The sequence below is a fragment of the Metopolophium dirhodum genome, chromosome 3, assembly GCF_019925205.1.
Source record: "Metopolophium dirhodum isolate CAU chromosome 3, ASM1992520v1, whole genome shotgun sequence".
Lineage (NCBI taxonomy): Eukaryota > Metazoa > Arthropoda > Insecta > Hemiptera > Aphididae > Metopolophium > Metopolophium dirhodum.
In genome coordinates, this window is record NC_083562.1 from 15022621 (window position 1) to 15048969 (window position 26349).

At 27.6% G+C, this 26349-nt stretch overlaps 1 protein-coding gene across 1 annotated transcript in view; it reads left to right on the plus strand.

Annotated features, from left to right (window-relative positions):
• The first annotated feature begins 3777 nt into the window (after positions 1-3777).
• LOC132942049 (discoidin domain-containing receptor 2-like) overlaps positions 3778-26349 on the plus strand; it is a 278081-nt gene continuing 255509 nt past the window's right edge. The window contains exon 1 of the mRNA XM_061010339.1: positions 3778-4013. The gene's annotated coding sequence lies outside the window, so the exon portion shown is untranslated. The remainder of the gene's footprint in view (positions 4014-26349) is intronic.

Genomic DNA, 26349 nt, shown 5'->3' on the forward strand with positions numbered 1-26349 from the left:
TATAATAAAATATTATAAACTACTTTATATTACGGTAAATTTTACTTTATGGATTTTACCACAGTTGTATATCTAGACGGAATAAAATTAGATTTTTATGTTTCATACTTTCATCAGCTGCACTATTCTGTATTTCTGTTCTGCAATGTTACCACATATTAAACCGTGGTTACCACACTTCGACAATCTTGTTTGCACAAAATCTGAAAAGATTAATCCAATAACAACATTATTTTTATACACTATGGTCACTCTGTAAATTTTGCTGGGCAAATTTAAATTCAAAATAAAAGACATGTTCACTGTACGTATTTTACCCACACTCATTAATTATAATAAAATTGTAATATTCATCATTCATGTTGATTTTGGATTCTGAGCGGAGCATTACTTTTTGTTGTCTACATGATAGTAAATAAAATGCTTCAATTTTCAACTTTGGCGTTGGTTTCCGCCATTTTCTGGTATCAAATTGGAACTAGTTGAGACCAGTATCGTAATTATGATTTTGTCCAGTGTGGTGGGGGGGGATGGATAAGTTTTTAGATAAACGATAAACGTCACGGGGAGGAGGGTCTTTGATCACCACAATGCTCTGGTTTTTTTTTATTGCACCATTATACACATAATATGATTATATTAGGTATATAAAAGCCAATAAACCACTCACTCATCGCTATTTCTCAAAAACGACGATACGTATGAACTTGAAAATTGCAGGAGTAGTGGTCTTTCTAATCTCTAACACTCTAGATGTGGAATAAGGAGGTAGGTATTTAAAAAAATACACATTTCAAGTTATTTGGAAAAACCTTGATTTTGATTGTTCATCAAGGATTATGTTTTTATAGAAATCTAACATAGCTAGGTTTTATAACATAAAAAAGGTAAGCAAGTGGGTTCCGCTCTGCTGTACAGTTTAAGGTGTCAGGACTTCAGGAGGGGTCATTGTAATAGATGTGTTCAATTTTAGTTCAATGATTTAAAATCATTGTATACGAAAAACGATTCTGAGAGGTGACGGTCGCTGTAGTAAGTATATATAAGTATATTTTAATGATATTAATATATTATTGCTATTAAAGTATGTAATTTATTTAACAATTATAGACGTTAGTACCTAATAGTGTAATGCAGTAGGTTAAAAAAATTCATCACGGAGTGAATGACTGGTCTTTGTTGGGGGATCTATCCTCGTAATTCTCCATAACTCTGTCACTATTGAAATTTAAGTAAGCTGAAAAATATAAGCAGAAGGACACCAGCAGGTAAATGCATTAAAAAAAATAAAAAATAAATAAATTACCTACATTATAACAGTATCTGCCTACGTTGTAAAATGTGGTGGAGCCTAAATGGATCGTAATCTATTCTGGTACCTAAACCCAATAATTTAATAACAAATAATTTCTCAATGCCACATAGTGAATAGTGTAAACGCTGGAAATAGTATTCAAATGTATAAATGCATACACAATTAAAAACTTAAACACTATTTGGAAAAAAAAATGCGAAGGGATTCTGGGGTACTTTTAGGTATTATACAATTATTTATCATTATATTATAAAATTGTATACATTTTTAATTATAATATAATTTGCATATTTTCGTATTAAAAATTGACGAATAATTGTGTCAAAATCTAAACTTCAAACTCTTACAAAAATAAATTGTGCCAATGTTATATCGATATATTTTAAATTTCTGTAATTTGCTATCAGAAACTACCACAAAAGTTGAAAATCAAAGCAGTTTTACTTTTACTGGTCCAAAAAGGTGACATCATTCACAATAAGTAAAATAAAACGTAATATTATAAAAACAATCCATTCTTTAGAAGAAGCTCCGCTCAGAATCTATAGTTATTTAAGGGTTTTTAAAATTTATACTTGGTCTTAATGTCTTATTGACCAAAATACCACAGCATTATAATTAAAATTAAAATTTATAGCACTTCTATATTTTTTGTTAAGTTTGCCAACCCTGCTGTGGGACTTATTCATCTTTTCTCCCACTGGCCAATCCGCCTCTATTACTATTATAGTAATACCAATAAATTATAAATTATCTTTATTAACGGAGGTTTACACAACGTTTTTGCTCACGATGAAATGTCATTGAAACCTAATTTAACATATAAATAATTACAGTGATTGTTCAATAACGAGGCGTACACTCGAAACCAACTATATCTACAGTAAGCGACTACCCCGATTTTTGTTGTTATAAAAAATAACATCTATATTATTTGTTATCAAAATTAATCTGTCTTGAAATCATAGAGTACTCTATGCTTGAAATAGGTGAATCGAAAAAAAAATATTACATAGCATTTTTGCACATCCATCTTTTTGCAATATAGTTACTCCTATCCATATTTGATAGTAGGTAACAAAGAGTCGATATGACTATTATACCTTCACTGCTTATACTTTTAAACCTCAACGACTACGAATTAACCGATTTCAGATTGGACTCAAAGAATACAGTTAAATAGTATGAATACGGAAACGTCTTTCTCTAACACACATTTGTTGGAAACAAATATTATACATTTAAAAACTTATGCTAAACTATGTATTTTTAGTTAACTTCCTTATACTATATTGAAGTTGGTAAATGGTATTATAATTTATTAATGAAAAAAAAATGAACTTAGAACTTAGGTACTTTATGTCTATCAATACATACAACAGTACTTTACAGTAGTAGTTATAATATTTATGATTTCAAACTTATAGCATACCTGTATAATAATGTAGTCATGTAGATGTAGGCACATCATATTTTGTGGTATCATGCATATATTGTAAAATGAGTATATCACTCTGAAGTTTTGAACCATTTCCATATTAAAAAGATTTATGAATTTAACAAAAAAAAAAAAAAATTAAAGAAAATTTAAGTACTGAGGTGTACACTTACAAGTGCAGTATGTCGGCAATTAGGGGTTTTTTAACTGTAGGTACTGATAATTTTGTAAATTTCTTTGGTAAAAACAACTCGGTAGGGTACACAATTAAAAGTAGTGGAAAACATATAACTAGGGTCAGTGGTGCATAAATCTAAATAAAATGTTGCAACAGAAGTTTTTTTTGGACCCACTGCTCACTTATATTACTATAACTATTCAAAGGTCCACATTTTTTCATGTGCCTATACAAATATATACCTACACATAATTATAATTTATACTAATGCTTAACTATATATTTTAAAAGGTGTAGTGTAAACACTAAACGTAGTAGTTGGGATGGGTGCCACACTGCCACAGTGGGCACTGACTATAATATAGTGTCAATAAACTTTTTTTTGCACGGCTGAAGGACGTTATTACGTTAAGATATATCAATGGCTATTCGCTACATAGGTATTTCTCGTCAAATATTTTCTTCGAGATTGGACGCCACTGACTGTCGATCAAACTGAATAAGGCACGGGTTGACGCTTCTGTGCCTTCTTCTTTTCATTTTGTAAACGGGACATCTAAAGAATAAAACCATGATAGGTAATATATTTTTTCTTTTTAGATGAATTTATCATCGAACTATAGCCAGACTCCTATGAAATATTATCATTAATTAAAGCGCTAACATAGGCAATAAGACGTATCGTTAAAGTAAAAGTTTTGAACTTGGTGTCCGGCACAGATGGCGGCACGGGTATGCATGTGCTAATCGCTCACAGAGGGATGATGAGGCAGCGCACGCGCCCTCCACACCCCCTGACCACGTTTGTTCGGTATTTGGCCGCCACCGCGACAGTTCCGTGTGTCACGCGCTACGTCGTCCGACAGCTGCGGTGCGTTTCGTCTGCGATATTCGTATTTCATTTCGTGTTTTATTATTTTTTTCCCACCAACAACATTTTATAATTAACATTTTATTTCTATGGCCTTTTTCGCGACCCGAGCTTGTAAACGTTCCGTTTGCGATTCGTTTAAATAACCGGTAATCGAATTTGTGCGTGTGCGCTAGTGCGTCAACAGCAGAGACAACGGTTGAAAATCCACGTGAGTAAAAAAAATAAATACATTCATTAAAAAATCTGTTGGTCGGTATGAGTGTAAGCCGTATACTTTGGTCAATATGATTGTGATTTATCATTTAACTTAAGAATGCTGGAGGGAGGCTATCGAAAACAATTATAACAAATTATAATGATCGAACCGCGTGCTGTGAAGTACATAAATAATATTATATAGTTTACGAGTGAAAATGAACTTTTTCACAGGGTGGTCGGCATTGCTGAGGTGGCTGATATATGACGACGGCACTGCTTTCTTTTACTCAACATGACACATTACTCGTTTCTTATTTTTTACATTTTATTATAGCAAAATAAAAAGGAATACAACGGTTCAGTTATGTTATATGACGTATTATAAAATGCCAACATCGTATAAAGTGTGTGTGAGTGTGTGTGCATGTGTGTCTGTCTGTGTGTCTATTTTGGAACGACTCCAACAGCACAAAAGGACACGCGAAAAGTTTTAAGGGAATATTGGCAAGACGTGCCAGTTTCTCGACTTTGCGCGATAAGATTGTTCTCATGAAGTTTCTTTTTTTCCCGTACACCCACTGGCCGAAAACTTAAATTTATTTATTAAAATTCAAACAAGGTAGGTTACACAAACGAAAAAACTACTTAACGATAGTAAATGATCATATCGGTAGTAACACCACGTAATACATCTATTATAATTAGTAATATTATCTGTAGTTCTAAACCTATACCATAAGTTTATACAGTGACGTTGAAATAGTTAGATTCTTTATTTTTGTTTTTTAAGCAGGCATTCGAATATGTCTTAACTCAGAAAAAAATCATAATATATGAATCAGGGACGAATTCAGAACAAACATATCGTGGGGGGGGGGGGGGGTCGTTCAATTAAATTTAGGCAACACAAATATTCATCTTGTACATATTATTTAAAACTTATGTAAGTATAAAATCCATCACTTTCGCTTATTGTTGAATTATAATTTAGATAGTGTAAATGCGTAATATATTATATTGTATAAAGGCACAAAAAAATTAAAATTAACAAATAAAAGTATCACCATACTTTTAAATTCCCCTTATTTTATATTTTGTATATACTTTATTTATTAAAAATGTCGAAGATCTAAATGCAACAAATGCATCAATAAAGATTTTATTATTTTTACTAACATTTTTTAAATATATTTAAAGAAGAATTGGTTCAGTATAGTTTTGATTATCCCAACAGAGATTACCGCTTACATATTATAGTAAATTCAAACAAATTTGTTGAAATTGTCTTTAAATAAATTATCTGTTTATTGTTACACTATTATATATTTATACTGTACATATTTTGTATTTGTTCAATTTATGTGATGTTATTCTATGCTAATCGAAGTTCTTACTATGTACATTATACCTTGATGTATTGACATGGCGTACTGGTGAAATTGCCCTGGACATTTTCCTCATCCTGCAAAAATATTTGTCTCGGTTTAAGGAAACCAATCAGCCATTTTTACCATAAAAATAATTAAATATACCCAGTGCCGTGTTAAGGTGTAATGCCGCCGGAAGCACACATATTTTGCCGCCTCATAACTAATTAATAATAATTATTCGTATAAGACATAGGTAAGTACTTACCGCTGAAGGAGTAAATAAAGTTTGTAATTTTTCGTTCTAACTCTTCTATTTTTGACTGTTTTTTTATTTTTGCTCTTTTTTATATTCAGCGCCACCTAATTTTACTCTTTTTGAAGACATTATTATCAAATATAAAATAAAATTACACTTGTATACTTGACAGCAATACAACCAACTGTCTACAACCCACTTACCAATGAGCACTATAATACTATAATGATAATTCTGTTATATACTTAATTGTAAACAATTTTTAAACATAAATTAATAATTAACCACGACTGGAAATTGAGAAGTTGCCCGCTTGCGTCGTTTCTAAGTATTTTTATGAATTCACAGATATGAACGTATGGTATTAAGGAGAACTATCAACTATTTATAGTTAATAGTGTTGATACATAATATTATTTCTATTTACTACAATAACTGTACGTGTGTACAGCAATATCCTCGTCCGTCGAGTCTCGACGTTACGCATTAATGTGTGTTAATATTATAATCATTCGAATAAGGTCTATGTATAGCTGTATAAGTATAAATAAATAAGTTTTATTATTATTAAAAATATATTTCATAAAATACATATTTAATATTGATGAAAAAATTAATTTAATACCTATGAAATATTTTAAAATTTTGCCGCCGGGGGCAAATGCCCCCTTTGTCCCTCGTTAAACACGCCTCTGAATATACCAAGGCAACACGATACTACACTTTTTACATGATAAAAACGTACTTTGGTAGAGGTCAAAGGATAGGAATAGTTTCCCTAACATAGAATTTTTTTTTAAATGTATTATTCTACCAATTTGGAAATCGGAAAAATAATAATGTTTTATTCCATTTGAATGAATTTGTGATACCTGGCTGCACATAAAAATATCCCGATAAATGTAGAACTCAGTGTAGACTGTAGAAGATAATAATATCTAAAATTATGATAAATGAAGTGGATAAAAATCCAAGAATAATCAAATCACTGTTGTAAATTAAAATAAATATTTCCTCATGTGTTTTATTTTGTTTATAACTTTTTAACCAACCCCCCTCCTCTTCTACCATCATGAGTAAACTTACCTGCATCACTGCATTCTATATTATATTAGTATAATATATTAATATAGTAAATAACTTATAGCATACATGAGTTACACGCCACTTACACTATATATACGAATAATACTATATTACTATGTAATATAAAGTGCTCGGTGACTTTAATAATATTGTTAAATGTACCAGAGCCAATGCATATGTTATTTTTAGAGTTAATTAAAATATTTTATTGCTTATTAAATATTCGTAAATTATACTTTATAGGTAGACTATAATTATAATTTATAGATATACTATTCTATAAGTTCAATAGTTATATTTTAAGTCATCTCAGTGGTGTTATAATTTTAAAATAGTAGGTACCCTAGTACCTAACCTACTCTTAAAAATATATAACTTACGTATTAATGTACCATGCAAATACAACCGAGCAACGGCCCCAAATCTAAATCAGTTATAAGTCAATTGTATATAGTTATAATAGTAAATTAGGATTGGTCTATTTTTTAAGAAAAGTGGTTATGTGGTAATCAGTAGTTATTATTATTAACTTTAAATAGGTAATCCACATTCTTATTCAATTTTTAAAATCTTCTCTATGTTATAATCTTCTCTGCTTTTCTCTTAAATCCTTTGAAGTCTAATAAAACTCACAGACAATCACAATTTTTCTACAAAAATATTTTTCCGCTATCTTTGTTTTTTATCTAGATTGCTGATGGTCAAGATTTATTATTTTTTATATTATAAATAGAGTAATATTTGTCAACAAGAATTAAGTATAAGCTTGTAAATTAGAATATTTAATAAATATAAAATAAAATACATAAGTGTATTTTTATTTGTAAATTAATATGTAGATAGTTAAACATAAAAACGAAAATCAATGTAATTTGCTAGGTACCTATAATTAAAATTTGATTATAACTAAACTAGATTAAACTACATTTTTTTTTTGGATTTCTTTGATGTTAAAAATAATTTAACTTTTACTGACAAATGCCTCAAATAACTGTATTGCATTAATATCAATGTTCAGATATAAATTATGAAATATTAATAGGTATTTACCAACCGAAGAATTTACCATTGTAACATTAACAATTTAAAATCTGGAAATAGTTTCAATATAATTATTAGATAATATATCGTAACATTCGTAACCGTATGCATAGGACGTAAAACTTATTTAAATCATATTGAACCGTTTAATGATGAGATAAAGTAAATTACTTTACTAAGTTACCGTCAATTATGCTGGAACGGTGGACAAGTGGATTTACGGTGGTAGAGATTTCTACGGGCTCTCCATTTTGGTGAAGTGTAGATAAAAGAAGGGTTTTTTACTACCAAAACCTTTTAGACATAAGACTATAAGAGCTATATAGGAAAATACATTTGGTAACCCTAGTACAGGTCATTTTAGCTTAACATTATTTTCGTTTTGCTTCAGTGAATAGATTTTTGTTGTCTTTTGTATTATAATTTATATTTAATCAGACATTTGTATTTAAAAGAAATGTGTTAAGAAAATGTAATAATTTGAAATAATATAATAATAAAATATTTGTATTGTTAAAAAGTATGAACTTATACTTGGAATATCATAATATGAAAATGATTTTTGTTGGAGTAAATTGTAATAATTTATACAGTTTACTATTCTGTATTTTACTGTTATATAGTGTATTATACAAAAACTAGTTTTAGATTCTGAGCGAAGCGATGAATGTATTGATTCTACAATGATGTGTGTTTTTTTTTTTTATTTTTGTGTCTGTCATCACCTTTTAGGACAGTAAAAGTGCTTGGATTTTCTTCAATAGTAACTTTTCTGATATGAAAGTGAATCTAGTTGGTACCAAAGGGGGTCAAAAGTAAAAATTTCCCAGTAGTTTTCACAAGCGAAAAATTAAGGAAAAACGGGAATTTTTTACGCAAAATCTGTTTTTGAGAAAATCGATTTTGGTTTTTGGTGTAACTCTAAAACAAATGACCGTAGGGACATGAAATTTTGACTGAATGTTTATATTAGCATTTTCTATACACCATAAAATTTACAAAATATTTTGACTCTTTTTGAGCTGTTTACGGCCATTGTCAGTTTTCAATTTTTTTAGTTTTTTTTTTCTATAAATATCAATAAAATTTTATCTGTTGAGTAAAAAAGCTTGAAAATTTAATAGAAGGCTTCTAGGTTATTGTTTCAAAGGCAGATGAAAAAAATTAAAAATCCTTAGTCACAGTTTTTAATTATAAGCATTTAAAGTTCAAATTTTGACAAAATACGGAAAAATCACGAAAAATAGCAAATTATTTTGATGAGAATTCATAAAAATTTTTCTTTTTAAATCTAAGATTTTAAAATGTAATATAAGATTACTCATAAGTTTGTCTACCTTTATCAAAAAAAAATGTCTAGAAGAAACTTAAATTAAATTTTTATGAGCGTCTGAAATTTATATTTTTACAACATTTGATATTTACTCGATTTCTCATGTAACAATTTTCTTATTTTATTGTAATTAAAAAACGAATGACTGTAGATACTTGAAAATTTCACTGAATGTTTATATTAGCATTTTTCTATACACCATAAAATGTTGAAAATATTTTGACTCTTTTTGAGCTGTTTACGGACATTGTCAGTTTTCAATTTTTTTTAGTTTTTTTTCTATAAATATCAATAAATTTTTATTTGTTGGGTAAAAAAGCGTGAAAACTTAATATAAGGCTCCTGAGATATATCATTCTAATAGCAGTTGAAAAATATTAAAAATACATAGGCACAATTTTTTTTTATAAGCATTTAAAGTTCAAATTTTGACAACATTTATCAAATTTATAATTTATTAATTATTTTTGTAGTTAAAAATTTATAAATTTTTAACTTTTATGGCTAAGGATTTGAAAATTTAAAACAAGGCTCCACGTAAATAGGTTATATATAAATAGTACGTTTATTCACAATAATATCATCAAATATACTTGGTAAAATCATAGGCTGACTGACCGTTTTCGCTCAGAATCGTTTTTCTTATACAATGATATTTATATCATTGAATTCAAATTTAACACCATCCATTACAGTGAGCCCACTTGTAACCTACCGTACAGCAGAGCGACATCCACTTATCCACCTTTTTTAATTATAATAGTAGGTAAAAAGTGATACCCAACCTAAAAGTATATTGGTATATTATTAGTATATTATTAGTACCTATATTATATTATTAGTATATTATAAGGAATACATTTGTTTTAAAATAAAATGTAAGAATGATATTTTCATTAGTATAATTTTAAAGTATTAATGAGATATCGGGTGTTGAACATTCTGACATTCATTTCGTTACACTTACCTCAGTAGCAATGGGTTGTAATTGGTACTGTATTAGTATTTTTCTCAATATAAATTTAAAAGTAGTATTAATAAATCATTGGATTCAAAAACCAATTCAAACGAATCTCGATTAAAAATTAAAAATGTGCTTTTTGTGATTTTTATACGTTTATCCAGATGTCGGCAGTCTTCTTTATGGATATAACACATTTCTAATTAAGAAAAATCAAAGAATTATCTTTTAATAATATCAATAAATTGAAGTACAATTTGATAAAAGTGCTATTGTAAAAGTAGCAAATCAAAATCTATTATTATTAATTATTTATGATTTATTTATTATTATGTCAAACACGTATAAATAGATTTTTAAAAGTTATTTATATTTTGTTAATTTCCTTGTGTTATTTATTTAAATAATATCGTAAATTAAATAAAAACATGAATAAAATGTATACACACGTTTTATGTAAAATATGATTAAAAAATAAATTACCAATAAAATAATCTACTTTTGACGTTTATTTAATATTGTTTCGTTTAGGTTTGAATACGTTTTAAATTGTATATCCTAATCCAAACTATAAACTAAAATGTATTGCACTATGCAGATTTAACAATGTCGAATAATTAATTGAAAAAAGTAAGTAAGTAAATACATCCAATAATACATACAATTATATTATATAATTTTATATTGTTGGACATTTAAATATTCCGGTCAAGTAATATAATATTGGGATTATTTTTTACTATTATAACTGATTTAAACACCTGTATAATATAATGATATTATATGCTCTTTATTAGGTAATAGGTATAAATAATTACAGACTACAGACTTAATTTATAAAATAATTATTTATTTTATTCTAAATATATTAATTAATAATTAATAATTATTATACTAATATAAATTGTAAGCTCATTTGATTTCTCTTTATTCTAATACAAAGTTAAAATCTGCCGGGGTATTTGTTACGCTTATTTAAAAGGGGTATTATTAGGAATTTATAGTTATCTATATGGCGTGCACTCTTGCAACAATAAATACCGTTTCCTTCATCGATAAGTGGACTATAAGCAGCCTTTACCTCCTTCATAACTATTCATTCCTGGCTGGGTGGCTTGCTCAGTCTCAATATCTTGGGTCAAGCCCTTATTTGCGTTCACGGTCACGTCTTGTTTTAACAATATTTATTTCCTTTCAATTTTCATCACTATCCTTCTCAAACTCTAAAAAGCTCAAAGTGTAAAATCATTACTAAAAGACACACAAGGTGTAATCCCTCTTGTAAGCCTTCAAGACGCATATGTTCTCGTTCGTTTTTGAGTGTATTTACACAACACTATAATACTATGGTTGTGCGGTGCATTCAGGCGCGTTACGAATCCAAAACCAATTCTCTTATGCGGGTGATTTAAAGGTATGTGTGACAACTCGCTCTTTGTTTCGTAATCTACTCTACCTACTAAAAAGCATTTCAGTCCTATAATTTATTAATTTAATTATACTTTTAAATTTATTCCATTTTAGCTCAAACCTTTTGTCAATGGGGCAATGGGCACATACCAACATTGTTTCATTATTAATTAACTGATTTTCTTAATTAATCAAAATAATATTTTACATTTATTAAAATATTTTATTGCTTGTAGTTTATATAATGGATATCTTCCTATATTATAAGCTATAAATTCTAAATTAATTTAATTATCGAATGTCTGCATATTTGTCAGATTTTTAAAAAATATTTTAGTCTACTAAGGTTCTCATATATTTAAAGCTTTATTCTCAAAGAATTCTTTAAACCAAGTATTTATAAATAATATTACATTCTTATAAAATTGATCTACTACCATATTATTAGAACTATATTATATCATTTGACAATATTAAAATATTCTACTTCAGAATATGAATATAAAGGTTGCTGGCTAGTGGCGGACACAGCTATTCTCAATGGTGGGGGGGGGGGGGAGAGGGCTTACATTAAAAAATTTATATACATATATAGTATATGCATATGGTGGGTGTTCAACGTGTGTACACTATTGTTGCTCGCGCTTTAATGTATGATCAGCAGTATAAATTCTCAAATAGAAGATTAAAATATTAAGCAATGACTGAAAAAAAAATGTATTAAAACTTCTGCAGATAATTGCTAGACAGCCTAGAAAACAATAATGTGGATTATCTGTTACTAGTTATATTAGTGTTATAGCTAATAACATATTTATTATGAATAATTTATTATTTATGAATACTATATTCATAATCAATGTTAGTAATCACTATAAAACTGTCCAATATATATTGATTAGTTTTTGATAGGTACTGTTGGAAGACTAAAACTTTATATTTTAAAATAATCTATTAACTGTATTTATGCAATCTTTTTTGAACAAATTGTAGAGCTAAATTATTTTATTTACTTAAGAGGATGTTGGCGAACTCTTTGTTTTCTTTGTGCTCGGCTCTACACGCAACATAAACAACTTGCATTCAGAAGAACCAATTATGTTTTTGTTAGCTTTAATATTGTTAACTGTCCTATTGTGTAACCTTAAAGGTAAGAATATTATCGAGAAAATCCCAATAGATTCTTATTGATATTTTAAGTTATAAGCAACTTATAGACGTTTAATTAAAGGTTCTAAATCGTCAAAAATTCAATTATAAGCATAATTAAATCAAGTTTAAAACGCTCGGTTAATGGAAACCAAATTATTCACAATATATCTACGTTAGTATGAAACGGTTGTAATTCAATAGTACAATATTATTGTACGATACATGATAACATAATAGTAGTATAAGTACACAATAATTGATACAATTACAGTTTTATTTATATCACGGATACAGCATGGAGCGACTTCCCTTCCAACTTAATTATATTAGTTTAAAATAATACAATCTATAAATTAATATATTTCAACAGAATTGTACAGGTCACTTTAGGCAGTAATGAGAAAGCATTATTCTGAAAAGGATTCAGCTAACAATAATAAATATAATAAATAAGTTTTGTGAATTAAACTAAACGAATTGCGCTTTATACTTGAGAACTCCAAGAATTAAATAATTTTATACAAGGAGTAAAATATTTGAACTCAACCTTAAAATTACTCTCCTGAAAAAATGTTATAAAAACGATTTAAAATCTTTTCATTCTTGATCCACGGAATATAATATATTGATAAATGAGAATCTAATAACACAGAATTGCTTACGCGCAGGGTTTAACTCCCCAAAAGTCTGTCAAGTCCCTCATTTTTTAGTGATCGAAGCCCCCCTCTCACATTGATGTTAATATGTTAGCCCTAAAATTTGAATGGATTTCCGCCTATGCAAACTCACAACAAAATAAATGTTGTGCACTCTTAAGATTAATAATGTATGAAATTATTTTGTATCCATTGAATTACAAATTAAGGTTGTCATTATTTTACAAATATTGTTTTAGTTAAGTCAAAATTAAATTGAGTAAAAATTAATATTTGGTTAGTAAGTAGGTTTTATTTTTTTAAATAGTATGTTCTCGTCGTATACTGTAAAAGACATCATTGCGAATCTTAAAATTCGACGGCTTAAGTAATTTTCTTGTGTTCCTATTTATAATATAATAATTATTACTTTATTATGGGTCTTTAATTCAAATTATTAAATGATATTATCTTTGTTTAAATTTCGTTTCAATTGGTAAAATAAATGTATTATAATTTATAAAGTTAATGAATTATTCTTGTCAATCTTCATTTCAATTATTTGTTTTTACTTTTTAAAGTCAATGTTTAATTAGCTGTCAAAATTAAACAAAATATTTGTTTACAAGTCTGTAGATAAATTACAGTTATTATAGCTGTATCCCAAGGAAAAATAACAGTTTGATAAAAAGATGAGTTGAAAACTTTTACCCGATCTCAAGTTTATATTATTTATAACCGTTTTCATTTTCTTTCAATGATATATTTTTTATATTGTTTTTAAAACTTATGCAAAGAAAACGATGGAATATTAATTGGTCTTGCTAATATTTATTGAAGATAAATATTAAACGATAACAAAAATAAATGAAATTACTCGATACATATATTCGTTTGAATTTTTCTAATTGTTCTACTTCTATTATTTTAATACTTAAATTCTTGTAGTCTAAAATATAGACGAGCAGTTTGAAATGTAAAATACAACAAAATGAGCTATTTAAAATAATACATTTAATAAGTTATAAAAGGTGTTATTCATAAAAAAATGTAATTAATCATTGTATTATTTGAAATTGTCTCAATTAATTTTAATAATTTAAACATAGGTACTTAGTTGAATATAGTCATTGTTAGAAAAGATGAGTTTTTTCATATATAATTTACTGTTGCCTTAATAATCATAATTGGTGTTTGGTTTGTTATAATAATTTTTTTTCGTGTTATGGAAACATTATCTAGGGCCATTTTATGTAACTATAAACTGTAAAATTAAATTTTATACTTGTGTATATGTATTAAATATATTACACGAAGGTTTAATTAAATTAAGTGTGATAACTATGGAGTTTAACATCTAACGGTCCATAAATGTGTCTAACTTCTTATGCAATATTAATCAATAAACACGGATAATTAATGCTGTGCTGTTTTTTGGTTTTAATAATATTATAACCTGGGAAACAACCTATTATATTTTAGTATCTAACATCATTATGATTATAATGTTTTTTATGTAGGACATTCTCTGTCCCCTTGTAAATGTCATCCTAACAGTCCAAATGACACGTAACCTTATATAGTAAAACATAAAAATAAATGCATGCACACCAAACTTATTTTTATTATAATGTTTTAAATTTTGTTTGATTATTTATTAAAAGAAAAATGTTTATAGTTCATTGATTTAAAGTTCATTTTAGAAGTCAAAGTTTTATTTTAAATACGTTGTTTTATCTTTTATAGTTAGCTACAAAATTGGTAAAACTTTTTCAGATAGTAGTAAAATACCTATGCAAGCTATTTTAATTATTTGTTAATACATATTATTATTGATTATAGGTATTTAAAAAACATAACTTTTTCAATGTATACTAAAATACATTATGGAATTTCGGAAAAATATAACTTTTTTTTTTTAGTTTGTTTTATACATTTATATAACAAATAAGACTTTTTATGACTTACGTTTTTTATATTATAATTCAATTTAAAATACCATTTTGATAATTTATTTAATATCCAATAACTATAATATATCTATAAATTAGAGAGAAGTTATGATTTTTACATATAGTGAAAAATAAAAATAAATGTTTTTTCACAATGCCATTGTATGGTATTTTAAAATCTATTTTACTAAATAATTTCGTTTATAGTCTTGGGCCATTCTAAGTATAACTATAATTTAAGTTTACAGTAGCTGTATTTAAATTATCATGAACTTTTTTTTATAAGTTCAAAAGAGTTACCTATTACTTATTATATTGGTAAAATTACATTTTCGGGTTTTTATAATACGATTATACTATACATATAATTCTGTTAATTTGGTTATACATTTTTTTAAATAAAAATCCTTCAGCTTTAAACTTTAGTACACCTGATGTTATTTTATAGATTATAAATAAAATAATTTGATTTAAGTTGGTTCAACCATAATACATTGCAATAAAGATTTATACTAACTAGGAATATAGGAGTAAGTTTACCATTTTATGTTCTTACTTCTTATACATGGACGATAATTGTATTTAATTCATGAATAAATAATAACTAACTAATAAAAACGTAACTAATATTTAATACGGTTCTAAGAAATACCTACAGTTAAATTGTGTACCTACTGGTGGTAACATAAAAAAAACGGCCATTACTCAAGTATACAGTGTAGGTAGTATATTAATTAAAAGTTTATTGATCAAACTTTATATATGCATATTATTTAGCTTTAACAAGTGTTAAAAAATAACGTTGATACTAATTTTTCTACTTGTGTTATTTATCATTATTTATTGACATTGGAAAATCGCCAAAATAAATTATCATGTAATATGTTAATAACTACTTACATTATATAATATATATGTATTATATTTATATAAGTTCTATAATATTCTTACCGAAAGTAGGTACCTAAGTACCTAACCTAACCTTACATTATATTTATGTTTGTAACATATTTACCACAGTATTATGTTCTTATTTATTTATTCATGTAAGTAATTAAAAATTATATGAGACAAATTAGATAACTACTACTAATATAACAAGGTTAATTAGTTTTTTAAATTTATTTATAAAAGTTAATTTAAAGAGGGTTGAAGAGTGTTCACTACGCAGTGAAAGTTGTTTATTAAAATATCTTTACCCTTGTGCACAGACTTTGTCACGGTCCACGACTCACGATGTTTGGCGGGGCAACGGTAAATAATAACACAACGAAAATGTCGGCTTGTATGAGACGCGTCACTGGTACCGTAATACAGTCAGATGCGACGTGGTGCATTCGTGTTGGTGGTGTAAAAGCTTCCTCGGGGGCATTTAAAGTCGGTTTTCTTTTGTCTATCACCCTCTCTCCAACTCGACTATCTTCTTATCCTCACTCCGTATTTTATATGACACTCTAATAAAGATTGCTGGCATCGGGAATTATATGAGACGAGGTTAATACGAGCATGCAATAAAAACGATTTCGCTATATGTTTGGCGTGTATGTGTGTTTTTCACCCTCAGGTCTTTTTTTTTTCAATTGCGCGTTCATCGTTTTACTCTAGATGTTTGTGCTAAGAATGGAAGTCCTGAGGCTCAATTTTGCCACCAATGAAGGTGTACAAACAATCGTGCTAACGATTTTTGGCTTTATATTATATAAAAAGAAAAATTCTTCAATGGAACAGTATCTTTCAACGAATTTAGCAGGGATTTTGTTTTTAGTATTATCCTTCAATGGCAAAATTAATTGTAAGAAAATACAGAAAAATTTTACTAGACGCTTGTATTATATCGTCTCGGTTTAGGTACTAATAACCTATAGTATAATTACCTACAGGAATATTTAAAAATCATAAGTTAAGTAAAAAAATAATAAAAATCAAAGATTTAACTATTTTTTTGAATGGTTAATCTTCAATTATATATTTTACCGAAACAATTTTTTTTAAATTCTTTCCTTCAAACTTATTATATTTATAAATAGTTTTATATTATAATCAATAAACGATTCCTGAGCATGTCATTCCCCACTAAGGTATGTAGTATATTATGAATTATAAAAATTAAAATAAACTAATTTTGTTAAGAACTAGTAAGTTGTAAATATTTCAATATATTTTTTTGTTGTTTTCATTATAAATAGGTAGGCAATTACAAAGAATTTGAAATACAAAATTACCTGTTTAAATTTTAAAATACTTAGCAAATACTAGTTTTGATAAGTCAATATAATATTAGGTATTGAAGTCAAATTACATTTTTGAAGCATATTCTATACTATAAAAATAATGATAAAATAAACACTATTGTAAAACTAAATCTTAATTGCATTAATTGGAGTTAAATTTTAAGGTTAATTACTGAACACCTATAGGTTTGACCATAGGTTTGAATAGGTCAGGTTACCATATAATCTATTTTATTAGGTTATTATATTATGTTTAACTATAAAATATGTTGTTGGTAAAATATTGATTTGTTTGTTATGTATATTGGACAATTATCAAAGGTTATATTTCGTATTACCTATAAATATAAATTAATACGATTTAATTTTTAACATCCCAATACGGCTATTAGGTAGGTACATTTTAATTATCTTAGGTATACAATTAAATAAATAATTTTTATTCTAACAGTTTTTTTAATAATTTTTTAAACTATATTTATTCACAGTCTTATGTATTATGATTATTTCACAATAAAATAAAGTACAAGAAATTATTTTGGGATACACTTTGCCGCGTTCCGTCTGGTGTACATCATTTTTTTATTATCAGCGCTAGCCATTGTCCAAGTCAAGTTGGATCTAAATCACCGATGTCACGTACACGATGTCGAATTACGAGCCGAGGATACTCTGTATATATATCCGTGAGCTTTATAAATCTGGCTAGGAATCCTATTCTCCCTTCCACATTCCCTTACTCCACCACATACCATAAGCCGTTCATATAATGTCGGACAAAAATAATGCTCATGCTCGTTTTACGGTTAGTCTTGATATAGTTTGAAAAAGGTTGGGCGAGGGTAGTTCTCTAGGGCATTTCACAAGAAAATAATATAGAGAAATTTCTCTTACAACGTGGTCAGTGCTTTTGTAGCTCACTCATATTATATGAGTGTGTGTGAGCATGTTTATGTGTATATAAAATAAATTGTATATAATATATTACACACATAAATATATTTATATTCATGATGCATGTGTGTTATTATAGGTAGGATCCTGATGAAGTTTTCCGGTCCGGTTAAGCTAGTGGACTTGCATATCACATTTTGTATATAAAAAAAGGGATGCCCCTAGGGGTAAAATTTAATTTGTACAATGCGCCTAAAGGATTATAACATTGCTCGAACTCAACCGACCGTCAAATGAAACCGATTCTCGAATGAGTGTTCACGCGGAAATCGGATAATTTTATAGTTTAATTGAATAGATTTATTGTGGATCCGTTGCCAAAAATAAAGTTCAAAGTGATAGAATTTTTTATAAAGTACAAAGATAGGTACTTATATTTATAGTTTATAATAGTTAACACATTATTATATACATCCCTATATCTAGTATAAATAACTTAACAACTTGTAAATAATACTGGTATATAATATTTGGATTAATATCATTTGATTAGATAGGTATATCGTATATGTAAATATGTTATTCATTTTATACATTCACTAATCAACTATAAACATGCTTTTAATATTACGTGCTTAATGATTATTAAAAATTAATAAAATATTTATTATTTTTAAAATATTTATCATACAATTAACAATTAATAAAATATTAAATAATTGTTTTAGTTTTAACCATATTATATACACATTTTGTATGATAATTTTACGCAGTTTAATGTAAAAGTAAAAATGATATTTTGCTTAGATATTTTGTACTTGAAGTAGTTTTTAAAACAAAACAAAAAACCGTTTAGTTTTCGTCATCCCGAAGTAGAGGGAAAAAATGCTTCCTAACTTCAAACGGTTTCGTCGTTTTGTCGACGTGACAAATGGCGTTTGTTTGCCCCTAGGAAAAAACATCCCCCAAACGATTACTAACGGCCAAAAGTTGCACCACCACATTGGGTAGAATTTGTCCATGGGATTTATAAAGAATGGTATATAAACTGCTGTTAAAACATGACCCAAGGGGGATTTTCGCGTTCTTCTCCTTGCGAGTTGGCCACAATAAACACGTCGGGAACACCCAAGTTACGCTAATTGCTAAAGCTATAAGAATTACTTATGTAAAGTTTTAAATGCTTATTGTAGATCTCTGCAGAACGTAATAAAGATTTAAGAACAATTAAGATTTTTATAATTATTTTTCATATATTAATATCGTATTACTGTTTATTAGTATATTATTAATATATACATTTAAAATTTTTAAAACTTTTTTCAAGAAACAACTAAAATACTATAAAATATTAATTACTATCAAATTGATTGATTATGATTTTGTGTACATGCATTTAAAATGAATAACTATTGTTCTATACGGTTAATGGGGCTGAATTCCTAGCTCCTTTGCAGTGTTTCAACATTTAATAAATTAATCGATTAACCAGTAAATTAAATTATTATTGTTGCATTTACTGCAATATACCATATTCATATATATTTATATATTATATGACATAGGTATATACATATTTCCATATTTTAAGAACTATATAATATATATACATTTTATATATAATATGTACTGTACACCTATACACCTAAGGTTTTAAGGATCTTGTCTAAGATAACCTAAAATATAGTATATATTATAGGTAATGGTTGTTATTGTGGCTATTATTTGCATAAATATATCTACCATATACAAATATCTATAGTCTATTCAAAATGAGATGATGACTCGTAATATTGTTTTAAAATCTCAATTAAAAAAAGTTATTGACGGGGACTAATATTGAGACACCATGACGTAAATTGACTTATAATTTACTGTATTAGTTGTATTTGTATGATACCACAATCACATAATAAAGTAGGTACCTACCTAGGTAAATATATTTTATCAAATTTAAAATACTTAAATTATAACGTAAGATTTTAATAAATTATATAATGAAGCTTAGAAATAATTGCCATAATTTGGTATTGTCCATAAAATAACACAAAATAATAAAAATTATTTAATTTAATTTAATTAGGTAATGATCATGCGTTTGTGAAATAAAATATAACTATATAACTATAAATATAAATCATTACAATTTAAAAATATTATTTTATTTATTCATTTAATATATTTTATAGTTATAAATAAAACCTGTATCCTTTTTAATTACTATTGACTGACATAATTCAATTTAAATGTAATATATTATTAATCAGCGAAAAGTTATAATAACTATATTGGGAAAAATAGGTATATTTAATTTTCAATGTATATACATAATATTATTTAGGAAACGTAACTTTTGTGATTTTAATGTTTAATAATATGAGCTTGCCTTATTACGTATTTATAAGTATTTATGTACTATCCTCCATTCACCTATTATCGTTATAAAATAGCAAGTGAACGTAAAAAAAAATCGAGTTTTTTAAAAACTTTTTATAATCTTTGTATCTTTGTAATATAATAGTAGGTAGGTACATAATTTTTTTGTTTTTTTTTTATTTTGGGGAGTTTTGAAACTCTTTAACATCACGTCGAATTTGCCACTGTAAAGGTAATAACAAGTTTATTGGAAAGTTCCTTTTTATATCGAATTTCATTTTTGTTAGAAAATAATCAAATAAAATGTTTTACATAATGTTTATATTTATATAGTGTATATAGTACCTATATACACTATATTTATATACACAGTAAAGTCTACACTCCATTACTATATAGTCGTTACTCGTTATTATATCATGACATCATGTCATGTACCATAAAATAGATGGGTTGCGATTGGCGTTGTTCGGAAGTAACGGTGAACTTTCCAAATGTGCCGGACGAGAAAAAGATATGTTCTATTGGTACCTACACAACTTATTCTTGTGATAGGCGGTCCCTGACACCTGCAGACGTGTGTATATTAGGGTCATTTTTTTGAAATGTCCAATATAATATATAAATAAGATAGAATTCTCCTTTCAGGAAACACGACCGTCGCCATATTATGTCGTTTTTCTCCCTCTCGAATACAAATCACGTGAAACACATCAGTTGATGGAAAAAGAAAATCTCAAACACGCATTTGTGCACTTTTGGTCACAATAAACGTTTTTGTCTCCGTAAGGACGTAAATGAAATATATTGTTGTGTGCATTACGAAGGCAGGTACTTTTTGAATGGTATTCTTAGTTAGTCGTACCAGAACAAAGTGTTATCCTTATACGATATGTATAAAAAAGTGTCGGGATGGTGTCCAGACTGTCGCCGCCGGCGGCGCAGAACGTAGACGGCTGTATTATTGATCGTCTGGTTTTTAGCCTGTTGCAGAGGCGGCGGTGGAGGCTCCCGCCAAATTCAGTTTTATTGTCTGCATGTTTCTCTGTTGGCATACGTAGCTATATTAAATATATATGATGACGATATAGGGGAATAAATTGAAAGGGTTGTACGCCAATTCTGATGGTATATGATCTTATTGCACAGCCACTGCCGTCGCCGTCGCCTCTGCTGTTTAATTAATACTGAGCTGACAGGAAGCCTTATTATTAAAGTACATTTCCGTTTTTATTAGGTAGTTTTATTTACAGATTGAATGTAAAATATGCAGACATAAGAAATAAATAATAACAGACAATTGATACAATGTAGGTTGAAAATGTTTTTAGATAAACCATTAAAACATTGTTCGCATAATATATACCTAAATACTTAATGTTAATAAGAAACAATGTAATTTTAACTGCAACCATGAATCATGATACACTTATAACTTTTAGGTAGGTACTCTATGAACAAAAATTAGAAAACGAAAATGTGGTATATTGTTTTATTTAATATACACAAACAATGTTCGATCAAATAGATAAAAGAAAATTTAATTGGTTAAAACAATGTTCATTTACAGTTAAAATAAAATACAATTTTTTAAAAAACTTTTATTTATTTTTCCGAGTCATCTATATTTTATTACTTACTACTAACTAGTGTTATCTGAAACGTATTCACTGTTCTGCAAGGAAAAGATAATTCAAATACCTATAATTATGTATATTAAATTTATTAAAAAGAAGTATAATTTTCTTTAAATTGTTGAATATATAGGTAGGTACTTAATACAATGTTATATGAACATTTATATCGATATCAATATATGATGATCAAATTTTATAGTACTTATCTTAGCATAATGTTAATAACAACTTAAAATTACTGTCAGTTTCAGCGACGAATTAAATTCTTTAGAAAACTAAAAGTTGGGATGTTTTAACCGTATGTAAGGTTGCATTCTTTATACTCGGCAGCTGAAAGTTTTTTTCATTCTTTCCTTTGCACAACCTCGTGTTTTTAGTAGCAGAAAACTCTTGTAAACTCATCAGATGGTCCCTCGGGCAAAACGTGATGTGAATACCAGTGACGTCTAGACGAATTAACTCTACCCGATGGTTGTGAGCTAGATTCTACTGAACATTAGGCTTCGTGTAGTCCATCAAATTTCATTATGTCCAAACGATTCAGTTTTGCAATTTTGAAAGATTAATGTTATAATAAAATATGTTCATATTTTTGTGTACAATAAACTTAAGTTAATGCAAATATAAAAAATGACTTTATTTTTATCAATCATTTAAGCCTTTTTACGTGGTATATGACTTAAATACAATACTTATTGCTTATTAATATTATATTATATATTAAGACTTTTTTGTTAAAAATATATGTGTAGTAGGTTGTAGGTAGATAAAAAAAATTGTATGGTTATTACTTATTACATTTATATTGCATTGATATAATTTTTATACGTAGAATATTAATTACATTTTGCTAACATAAAATTAATTTAAACACTTTTGTTTCTGTAGATAAAAATATCGATCAATATTTTGAAAAATAAAAGGTAAACATTGTTTAGCTATTTAAGTTGTCTTATGGTCGTGAGACAGTATGCTGGGTTATGAAGGGATCTGGTCGCCATCTTTTTGTGCGACTAAAGTAAAGGAATAAGGGTGATATTTTTACGTGCTTTGAATTATAATTTTTCGGACCAACATTTTGTACTTTTATTACTTTAAAGTTGAAAAATAAAAAATACAGCGATATGATGGTACAGTTTTGATACGAGCTTAAGATTTAAAATATAAATGTGAAATTATTATAGATCATAATGATATTTTAATTTATTTTCTTATATATATATAGATACATACTGATTATATATCCAACTATAATGCTACAAACATGTCCAAATGCAATGTCACACCCACACACACATACAATTATACACTTACATAAACATGTGTAGTGTATGAATATAATATATTATAATATAATATAATATAAATGTAATGATAAGTGTTGCGGCAAACTTTGTCCTTTTCGCCTGAATAGGGAAGCAGACCAGGAGGACCGTTTATATACCACGAAAGCACGGAAGGTCTATACCGGGCACTTGTGTAACGTACGTATATTAATGTCAGGCGACTGTGTAAGACAAACATTTGGTGAAACCAAGTTACGCGCCTATAGCGGGGGTGCGGTGTGGATTGGCGAGGCGACACCCGGGCCAGACGGTGGTTGTTGTTCACGCGACTGGCGAACAAGTCGAGACATGTATATAATATAATACATATATATATATTATTATAGTGGTGTAGTATCTTCGGCTTCCGGAACGTCTTTACATGTTACTGGAGGTTAGGTCAGGCGGCGCGCGAGCGGCAGAGGCCCCGGTGGAGACACGGCGCGTTCGTTAGTTTGTAATGAGTTTTGCCAGCCGACAAAATTAAACCTCCCCGCAGCCCCTCAACGGGATCATCATACACACCCTCTGGTCTGTAGATATTTCGTCCCCACTCTCCGGACATCCCCAGTACAATAACTCCACGAGCGTGTGTGCTATTCGCCGTCGCTTCAATTCCGCATATTACGTCCTCGGGCAATTTAGTCGCTGCTAAATGTAATGTGGTTTTCAAATTGATTTATTTTCTTAAAGACCCTGTGAAAATCTATACGAAAGTGTCCACAATGTATGTGTGTGCGTGTGTATATTATGTTTGAAGAAAAATTCACCGTTTATTTGACCGAGAATATATATATATATATATATTGATGCCCTGTTATTATTTTTAAAGTCGGGGAAGAGTTCTGTATTATTTGTTGTTATTTTTGTTTCTTGTAAACCGAAATTCAATAGTAATAAATAATTTACAGTAAGTTTGTCCTCGTACTATCCATTAAATATATACCTGCATAATAATATATTGAATCTAAAACATATACATATAGTATCACGTGTTTGATTTGTCATAGCTGCATTAAAATATATTTTCTCATTCTCATTTTTTTCTATAATATTTTTGTTTTACTAATTTTTCCATTCTTAGTCTACGCTATAAATGTTTTAACACTTGTTTATGTAATAAGACTTGAGTTATTGAAAAATAAATGTTTTAATTGGATTAAATTCAAAAGTCCAACTGTTTAATTTCTAGTATAAAAATTTAGTTTGAACATTTCATCTATTAATCAATATCATTAAGTATAATTTTATAATTTAACTACCTATATAATTTTAATCTTAGTTTGCACTGTCTAATAAAAATTTGTTTTTAAATTTATTTAATTAGGGATAAGATAATTTTCATAATATTGAAAATTTTATTCTTGCTTAAATATTATGCAAATAGTAAAATAATTAAATTGAATAATACAATATTGAATATTTAGATACTTATGATATTATACTTATATTTCAATACTTTAATTAGTACAAATACAGTAAGTTAATAATTGTTGATTATTTGATAGATCTAACAGCAGTGATTTTAAGGTTTATTGAACATGCATTTGACTTTAATCACGAAATCCTATATATATTATTTATTGGAGTTCACCTCAAATATTTCAGTAAATTCTTTAACTTAAATTGAGAATCGATTAAACTTTTAGGTAGATATTAGCGGAATGGAATTTGCTGTTTTTTTTTTTTATTAAACGTGTCGGGTGTATAACGAAAATATCTATCCGAAAACGTAAAACCTTTAAAAGCATTTCAGATATTTCGTGGTGTGGACCGTAGCTAAATTAGAAACTGTGTTTCACCAAAATAATGTACAATGTGTAAATACATACACAGCCAAAGAAAAAAACATAAATAGTTTTTCAATTGATGTTCTCCAAAGTGTTATAAATTATTAATTAGGTTTTACTTACCTACAATGTAAATATTTGTTACTTTGTATCAGTATCAATGATGATGTATTGTAATTTATAAAAACACGCAAAATGTATCAATTTGAAGGAAAATGCAATAGTTAATTAAAGTTATTCCATATCCATTCCAATTAATTTCTGTTCAATTACAGTTTCTGTTTTTTTGCAATATTATTTATGTTTTCATATTCAATTGCTATCAAGGATATTTTGTTTTTATTCTTATATAAATCTCTACTAGGTTTTGTCGTCAACAATACTGACAACGGTCGGAAATATGTCAACGGAAAAGGCCACGGCATAAACAAGTATTATAAATCCACTCACAGAAAAAAAGCAAAGCTGATGGAATAAAAGCAGCCCGCGGTATTTACCGTGCTTGATCCTAATCGGATTCAGTTTAATGTTATGCATAGAAGCTTCTTCGATGTCCCTTGGGACCATCTGAATCTCACTGTGCATATGTACATTAGTTTAAAAATATGAAACATAATATTATATTTTATAAATTTGGTGGTTAGCTGTTTAAAATTTAATTTATCGTATATCAATATTGTTCTATCCATTTCTTTAATTACGATTGAATAAATCTTTAACAAAGAATTTTCCGAAATTCAGTGGTCTTTCTTGCTGTTTTATACAGCTAATAAATGTAACACAATCGAATGTTTACAATAATTAAATAATATAAATTTTACATGACTTCAGCTAGAGATAATCAATTTATAAATACGTATTTGGTAACCTGAATATTTAAGTATATTGTATCAGTAA